The sequence below is a fragment of the Ambystoma mexicanum genome, chromosome 6q, assembly GCF_040938575.1.
Source record: "Ambystoma mexicanum isolate Mex_15411 chromosome 6q, UKY_AmexF1_1, whole genome shotgun sequence".
Classification (NCBI taxonomy): Eukaryota; Metazoa; Chordata; class Amphibia; order Caudata; family Ambystomatidae; genus Ambystoma; species Ambystoma mexicanum.
This window is the reverse complement of record NC_090937.1, coordinates 1,590,505,522-1,590,514,566: the sequence shown is the minus strand read 5'-3', so window position 1 is coordinate 1,590,514,566 and position 9,045 is coordinate 1,590,505,522.

The following is a 9,045-nucleotide window of genomic DNA, read 5'->3' as shown; positions in this document are numbered from 1 at the left end:
CTTTCAAAGCCATCTTTTATAAACCTCGAAATATGTCGAGGAATCCCCAGGTTCGCCGAGGGTTAAAGACGCCTCGGCGACCTGGGGAAACAAAGGAACAGTAACTGCCTCTGGTGACCTCTCACGCGAGGGGTCACCAGATGCAGCTACTATGACTGACAGAAGTGGCAGCCAGTCACAGCATGGCTGTGGCTGGCTGCCACTTCTGTCAGATCGCCTGACTTCATGGCAGACGCATGCATTATCCCGTCGCTGCTGCGGCCGCGACGGGATAATGCATCCTGCCAATGTCGCAGGCAGTGGGACGGGGCCCCGGCAGGGCCCCGGCTCAGCCCCACTTTTTGGAGACTGCCGGGGCCCGGCCCCGGTAGGCCCCGGCCCACTTAAAGCACTGCAAAAGGCATAATAGGGCAGAGGGCAGAGGGCCACCCCCCCGCCCCTCCCTCGTGCGCCTCAGTAGGGAGACGCAGGAAAAGGAAGTGGGGCCATATAATATGGACCCTATATATGGTACCTGCGTAGGGGGAGTGGTCTCTGTGCAATTCCGCCCCACCTGCAGCAGGATCAGTTTGGCCTTTTTATGCCACAGATGAGTAAAACTGGTTTGGACTCAGTTATTTAGCCAAAGGGGGGGGATACACAGGATGTCATGTATCTTGCCAGGTTGGCAGGGGGGGGGGCGAGCAGTACCCGGCTGCCCATGTTATGTCACAGAATTCATAGGCAGGGGTACACCGGTGGATCGTTACAGGCAGTGTTGGAAATGGAAAAAAGGACCCCCCCTCCCATCCCTTTCCTTGTCCCTTGAGGTAGGCAGGATAATTCAGCAGTGAGGGTGGAACTGGGGCAGGGGCGCAACGATATCTACATTTCGTGGGGAGGCGGTGTAACTGGTGATGGGAGGGGCCACTTCAGAAAGTGGGTGTGGTCAACTGGGAGGCTACACCCCCTCTGTTCTACCCCAAGGGTTGACCGGCGTGGGGCTCAAATATTGAATGGTAACCTAAAAACACAGACACACAATCACACATCCACACACTCATTTAAACATTCCATTCACCATACATTCGCTCATTTGCATGCACACCCAGTCCACTCATTCATCACACCTTACACACACACTCATTCACACGTACATGACATACACACTCCTTACACACATTCACACATACATGACATACACACTCCTTACACACATGCATACATACATAATGAGCTAACATGCAACACCCTTTCACACTGCTAGTTTCAGAAAAGGCTTCCCTCGCCTCTCTGCCAACAGAAACCAAGTGTGTACATCAGTCCCCTCCCCTTAGAGGTGAAATAACTCTTAACATTGTTATACATTCGCTCGCATCCGTGGGGTGGGGGCAGATGTGTGCTTTGGGTTTTTTGTTAGGGGGCGAGGTGAGGGACGCCTTTCTTGAACTTAGCAGCTTTAAAGTTTTGCTGCGTTTGTGCAAATACATTGTTGTGCATGAACAGAGTAAAACTTTAAAGTCGCCACCTTCAGGAGAGACTTCTCCCCCCTCTCTAAAAAAAAAAAAACAAGTGTGGAAGCCCCGCCCCTCAGCTCACATTTCAGTGTGGGGCTGAAGCCCGTTTAGCTCTATGGCGTTTCACACCTGAACTGGGGCCAGATTGTTAGTGGTGTGGGAGGGACTAAGGGGGCAGATCCAGCTGTTGAATGATATGTGTGACCTAAATATATGATGTTGGCTGCTTTGCATGAAAACAAAGTGCATTGTGGGGACATAAGAATGACCACCAGTTTATTAGACAGGTCTGTGCTAGTAATTCAAACGTTTTATTCCTTCTGAGCATGCAATGCACACTTGGTATGGTGCTCATTTCCTCTGTCAGAATAGTTACCCAAAGCAAAAGACATGTATACAGCGTTTGACGGTTTCATTGCTTGAGTTTGGGCTGTTGACATTTAGATGCAGTCTGTGAAGGCGTTGCATATCGCGGCTCAGCTGCACGCCTAGAAGCACGGTGACTGGCGCTGTGCCTCTATGTGTGCAGCTGAGCGGCGATATGCAGTGAGCACTGTAAACCACCCTCCCAAGTTGAGGAAGCTCTCTCCCGCTCACAGCGGTTTCCTGAACTGTGTCGAGACTTGCAATAGTTTCTTGAAGGCTGTGGCCCTCATTACGACCCTGGCGGAGAACCATGGTGCAATTTGCACCATGGTCCATGGCGCTAAGCTGCCAACTCCGCCATGGTGGTTGGCGGACTTACCGCCCCATTCCGACCTTGGCGGGGCGGTAAGTCCCCAATCCCCATTTACCCTTCCCCATTCCCATTTTTGCCCCATAGGGTATAATGGGAGTGGGGAAGGCGTTAATTACGCCACCGTAAATTACGGTGGCGTAATTAACAACAAGTCCCGTAGCGCCATGGATTTTTCCGCCTGCAAAAAGCAGGCGTAAAAATCACCATGGCGCTACTGGAACTCGTACTCAGGCGGAAAGGGGCGCCATGGTTTACGCCGGCGTAAACCCCTTTCCGCCAGGGTCGTAATGAGGGCCCGTGTCTTAGATATAAAGTTAAGGAGACTCACAGCAGTCAGGGGCAGAGAGCTTCTTCAGCTTGGGGGGTTTGGGAGGGGGGTTGGGCCTTGTATTTACATAGAATGGCGCTCCGGCAAGACAGTTTTTTCCAGAGCACAGCTCTGCTTGTTCCTCTTCCTCCACTGGTTACAGGCTCTGAGGAGTGGCCTTCGAATGACCCTGTACAGGGTGATTTGTCCATTGCGTGGCCATTTCTGGGAGTGTTTGCACTCGCAAATCTTTCCTCCGGTCTACCTCTATTTAATTGGGAGACAACGTGAAAGGAAATCTATGTGAGGCCATATAAGTTAGCACTACGCACAGCGAACTGCAATGCATCATGGTCGGTGGCGCTGCGTCTCATGTGGCATCGCATGCAGCACTTGCTTATTTGGACCCAGAGTGGGGTATAAGGGACACGTGCTATCATACAACTTAGGGTCTGAGATAGGATGGTGGGGCACACACTATGTGTGCCCAGATGCGTTGCTAGGAGAGTGTGAGGGGGTTATAGCTCTGGGTCTTTTGGTTGTAGCCACGGATAGAAGCTCATGGGCTACAACCAAAATGCTAGCTAGCCCCGAGTCCCGACTGTCCCAACATTAGTGTAGACTCGGATCTTTTCCAGACCTGGCAACACCCTTGATTATGACTATAGCGAGTGCCATTCGAGGTGGGCTGTATTGTGTAATGCCCTGCGGCCGGGGTTTCCCGGACGACCGCTCGGGTGCATTTAGGCCCCCCTCCACGAGCGCTCGTGGGAGTGATTCATGGTCTCCCCTGAGCTGGCGTGGTGGGAGAAGGTGCGGCAGGCTCCCGTTCTCGGGAGCCGAGTTTATTTAATAACAAGAGGGTGCTGCAGTGACTATTGAAAAATGTGTCACCCCCCCATGACCAGGGGCATGCTGGGGGAGAGGGTACTTGATGCTTGTTTTGCTGCCCGGGTCCCTAAGGCCAGCGCATGCATAGTTTATGTTACAGAGCTTTAGGATGCCAGTCCTAAACTGTAACGCACTGTGAGTATCCGTCATGTTTGTGTCTTCACTCAATGCTCACTGACCACTTTTCCCCAATGAGTCCCTACCAAGGGCCTCACGGGCGATAGAAATCAGTGTATGCCTCACTGGGAGTCAGTAATCCTCCAACGACATGGCGTCCCAGAAGTAATGCTGCAGGCTGTTTCCATGGGCAGTTTGCCCTGCTCTGCTCATTGTGTGTACTCACTATCTGGCACATGTTCCTTACGGTCCCCACCAAGGGACCTTGAAATAGGGCGGTAAGGGATTACCGGCACCAGTCTCCTTACCAGTGCCCGGTATCCCTTACAGCCCACCTGGTAATGAGGCCCCTAGATTTAGAAGTTCAGTGACACTCCACACCAAAGCTGTCTTTGCCTGGTAAGCATGGAAACAAGTGTGTGCCACACATAGGTGTGGCCTTGCTGAGACTCTAGCTTGTGAGCTCAGACCAGCCATGTTTTTGGGACTCACTCCTGAGTCTGCCGCCTTTTTATTTACCTGGGAAACTTTGAATGTGCCAAGCACTCCTCAGTGAGTGGGTGCCAAATGTTTGGATGGTGCTGCATCCAGCTCCCAGGATCTGCACTCAAGTAGGAGCAACTGCCCCATGCCTTTGCAAGCACTCACACTCGTCCAAAGCAACAGGACGGGCGACTTACCCAGGGAAGACCAGGTGCTCTGCTCATGTCTCTTACAATCGGACAGCCACGTACTGATGTAACCTGCGCACTGCAGACCTCACTCCAGGACCTGGGGGAAACTCCCTGTGTGGGGACTACCCATCGCGAGATTGCGGGAAGGCGATCTCGCGAGAGTTAGAACGAGAAGCGTGTATGCAACGCGCTAGAACATCAGAAGAGGGCGGGCAGCGCAGTGTGAGCACCGCCCCAGCGCTCCTCCTGAACCAAGGGGCTGAGACACCTCCAGGCCCTGACAACACAAGGACACACACCCAGAGCGTAATGCCATGGTTGAGGGCAGCCACCTGGGTGCTCTGGAGCGTATAGTGTGTACATCCATGACACACACTTGATGCAGTGAAGCAGCTACCAATAAGAGACTGCCTAACTTGTGAGTACTGTTGTACCCCTGCCACTGGACCCCATCACCCCTGTTAAGCAAGTTATATTTGGTGTCTTAAATAAACACCTTTGTTAAGCACATCCTGAGTCCTGACATCACTAAGGCCGCCACACCCTGGTGCTCCTTTACCTTGGCTCACTGGGCAGAGCCTGGTTGCTGACCTCAGGAGACTAGGCCACATGGGATTAGCACTAACAGTCACTTAACAGGCGTATCTGGGCTCTGGGACTCCAGGTCTCTGTTGTGACCTAAGGTCAGGGCTTCATAGATGACTCAGGAGGAAGACCTATAATAAGGATGAAGGCTTTATTCTTCAGTTAAGCAGTAAGTACGTTTCACTTCTAGAGTTACATTTAAGACAAGGAGGCAGCCTCAGGCTACCTCATCCAAACTAGGTCAGCCTCCTACTCGATCACAGAACATTCAATAGCACCCGGAGCGTGGGAGGGGAGCCGACCAATCAGGCGGAGCAGTGGAGTGGGGTAGAGGGAGCAACCAATGAGGTTGCTTGGCTCACGGGCTGAATGTACCAATCCAAGTCCCCGTTTCTTGCAACCTGATGGATGCTTCCCGCCGCCCGCCATCTTCCTCCAAGCCTGCTTTCCCTTCGCATTTTCAGTCACTACCACAATAATAATAATAATAATAATAATAATAATAATAATAATAATAATAATAATGATGTTAGGTTATTTTTGGAACAGGCCTGTCCACAGTTGTAACCTTTGGGTTTCAGTGTGCTTTTGGGATTTTGTGTGTGTTTTGGCTAGACTAGTGCTGATAGACTGATTCACTGATGCACTGATTACAAACAAAAACATTCACTGCTCTCGTGATTAGCAACTTGTTATGCCGACAGACTCTTCGAGAGGGAGTGCACAACCACTTTATAGGTGTTTGTATTCTCTTACTAAGAGGGACGTGTTTAGCTGTTTTAACCTTTGTGTTTTTTTTAACACCTTTAACTTAATTGTGAGCCTTCTCCATTTGGGTGACTCTGAGGGTCAAGTGAAGAGCCTTTCATGTTGGTGTGCCCCCTGGGGATATGGAATCATGTCTCTTGGGGACAGCCGCGTCGTCCAGGGGGCTTGCGCCATCCTCCGAAGCTTAGGCTTCACGGGACAGTGGCCCTGAACACCCCTTGCGCTATAACCGGAGGCCCATTGCTGGACTAGGGACGCATTGGGCGCCATCTCAGCAAACCTGCGACGGCCTCCATGCCTGACAGCACCTCTGCACCACAATCGCTGCCATTCTTTTTCAGGTCATCCTGTTGGTTAACTTTGGGATTGGAGCACGTGCTACATCCCTCAATGAAAGGCGTTGCAAGCTGTGTCATAAATGCATTGTATGAACTTTTAGTGACTTCTGGAGAAGTCACTTCTGCTGAAGATCCCCCCAGTAACTTACCGCATAACCATTTGTGCCAAGACTATATGAATCGTTTGTTCCTTTTGAAATTACGAATGGGCATCCCTCCGGTTGGGCATTTTGCCTCTGAATGGGGACAACATGCTGCTAAATGTTGTTTTCATTGTAAAACAGCTGATGCAACTGTTTGGCATTTCCTTTTTCATTTGCCCTGTATATGTAAACCTTAAGCTCCGCTGGTTGAAGCCATTGGGCCTCATTAAGAGTGTTGCGGTAAGGCAACAACGGCGCAACATTCCGAGTTCTACTTGCAGGACCGCTCTATACGCCTGGTCAGACCAGACATGCAGAGCAGCACCCGCTAGCAGACCAGGGAGCTAACAACGGCTGCGTTAGTAACAGGAGCGTTGTTAGCATCCTCCCCATTCCCATTGAGCCCTATGGGGGCTCAAATGACAATGAAGACGTACCGGGCCCGGGTCCCGCGAGTGGGAATTACTGGGCCCTCCAAGGTCAGAATGGCCCGGTAATTCCCATTTCGCGGGACCCGGTTATTAAGGGCATGGCTACCTCCAACCTCGTAATGAGGCCCATTACATTTACAGGACGGTCTAAGGAACATTACCGTTTTTGCGTCATGCAGGCAACCAAGTGGTCATTTGAAAGAAAGCCAATTTCTCACATATATGAGAGGTGCATGGAAAAACAGGACTGCATATATGTTGGCCAATATGTCATTTTCCCGGAGTCAGTTTACATCTCCATGTATGCCATTCAACGGACATGGTCATTTTGAAATGGTCTCTCTGCTGTTCTAATTTGGCCATAACTATATTTTGGCAAATCACTGTTGGTTATGCTCTTGCTGAAGTTATTCCTGTGATTATGCGCTTGATACGGAGGACTGTTCTCTAATGGGATTTCATTGCCTTTTACGCTGTATATCGGTCCTTATTATAAAGCGGATTACCGTTCTTAGTTTGAATCCGAAATGACCGAGGGAGAAGAAAGAGAAAGTTATTTGTTCGCAAATAACTTTCGGTTTTCCTTCCCACGGCCATTTCGGATAACCTGCTTAACCTACCATCGCCATAATTACCCTGTGGCGACATACTGCGCTGTGTGCCGCCGCCTCGCTGTGTCCCTGCGATGCCTGTTCCCTTTCACTTCCTTGATCGGAAACCGACGCCGCAGAGTCCTTTCCTTGTTAAAAAAAAATAATAATCTTTTGGCGGTCGGGCGCTGGGGACATCACTGCAACCCGCGCTGACATTATAGTGAACAAGGTTGCGGGGGATACCCCCGCAGGCCACGCCCCTTTGTTCACTATAATGCCATTCGAATGGGAGATTGGATCGTAATGTTCGTACTCAATCAAATCTTCGATCAAATCTCTCATTTAAACAGTTTTCTTTTGGTCAAATTGGGTAAACCGTTATACAGCTGGTCAGCAGGGTCGGACTGGGGCATAACATTGTCTTGGGCACCAACGAAAAAGTGGCCCACAGTTGCAAATGGCTATTCATTCCTTTTGTGACACTGTTTGAATAGTACCCAAGATGGGAAGTTTTTGATAAAATGTGAAGCAAGTTGTGCATTTTAAAGAATAGTTATTCAGCAACACTGGTCGAAACTATTAGCTGCATAGTGATGTAACTCTTCAAACTGGACAAAATTGGGCAAAAAAGTGCCCCATTTTGACCCCAGAAACTGCCCCACACAAGCATTTTGCGTGTTTGGTTCGGCCATGGACCAACTGCCCTATAAGCCAGTCTGAGCCTGCTGGTCAGATAGCACAGTAAGTTAAACACTTGACCCTGATATCTGTGCGCAGCCTGCAGTGGCAGGTTTAAATCCCGGCAAGGTCAGCTCAACCTTTCATCCTTCCACGGTCGATAAATTGAGTACCGCTCTGTGGGATAATAATGTCATCTGTTATTTCAGCGCTCTGAGACCCAAGGGTGTGTAGCGCTGTGTAAGAAAACTATATTATTAATTAATACCTTAGGTTTTTTTAAAGGAATTTTATTGATGCCTGCAACTGAGAACCCTTGAGCACCCTTCGACATTGAGTTGGTATATCGTCGCTCAATATGTAAGGATGTTGTTATTTGATTGTTTCAATACAGGTGTTTTATAACTTTTCAGATTATTAGGTATTTAATGTATTATTTATTTGCATGTACGTGTGATATTTGACTGTATTATGTTTTAATCTATTGTTAATTGTCTATTTAGGACAAGCGTCGAAAATAAACTTTGTTGATGATGATGAAGGTATATTTTGATAACTGTACTATAGTATTCTCATCATTGTGAGTTCCTGGAATGGAGGAAGAAGGCCCTTAGAACCCCAGGTCACCAAAACGGTAACCCAGAGTGCTAAAAATAAGGATTTTTCGTTCCTACAACGGGACGCGCGCGGGGTCCCACTGTAGGAAGGAAACTCCTTTTTCAATATGGCCACCATGGAAAGGGAAGGCGGGGTTCTGTACGGAGCCCCTATTCCCTTTCCATGGCGGCTTGCAGGAGTCGAAGGGAAGGAGTGGATGTGGCGGCGGCAGTTGCCGCTGGCCAAATCAGGTAAGTAGGGGGAAGGATAAAAAAATGGGACGGTGGGTGGGGGAAGATGGCAGCGGGGGGAGCCAGCCGCCAGGTGGCTTGGAACGCGGGCTTGTAACAGCGGTTCAAGCCCACCTTTCTAGCCATCTGATTGGCTGGCTCCCCCTGCCCGGGTGCTAATGTCCACTATGCTCCTTTCTTGAGAGTGTAGCATTGATGGCTACTCAGCTTAGATCTATGTAAATTCTTCCAACACAGTGTATATTATACGTAGACATCATGGCACATACGAGGCTGGTTGCACGCTGTCAACGACACAGACTATAAATTGTGCTCAAGTGTGACATTATGTCATGCTAATTGCTATTTCGTTTTAGCAAACACCTAGAACTATTGCAACCTTGTAACTCTGGAGGTTTGTGTACCAGGGCTTCGGGGCGTGATTGGAAATATGTGAT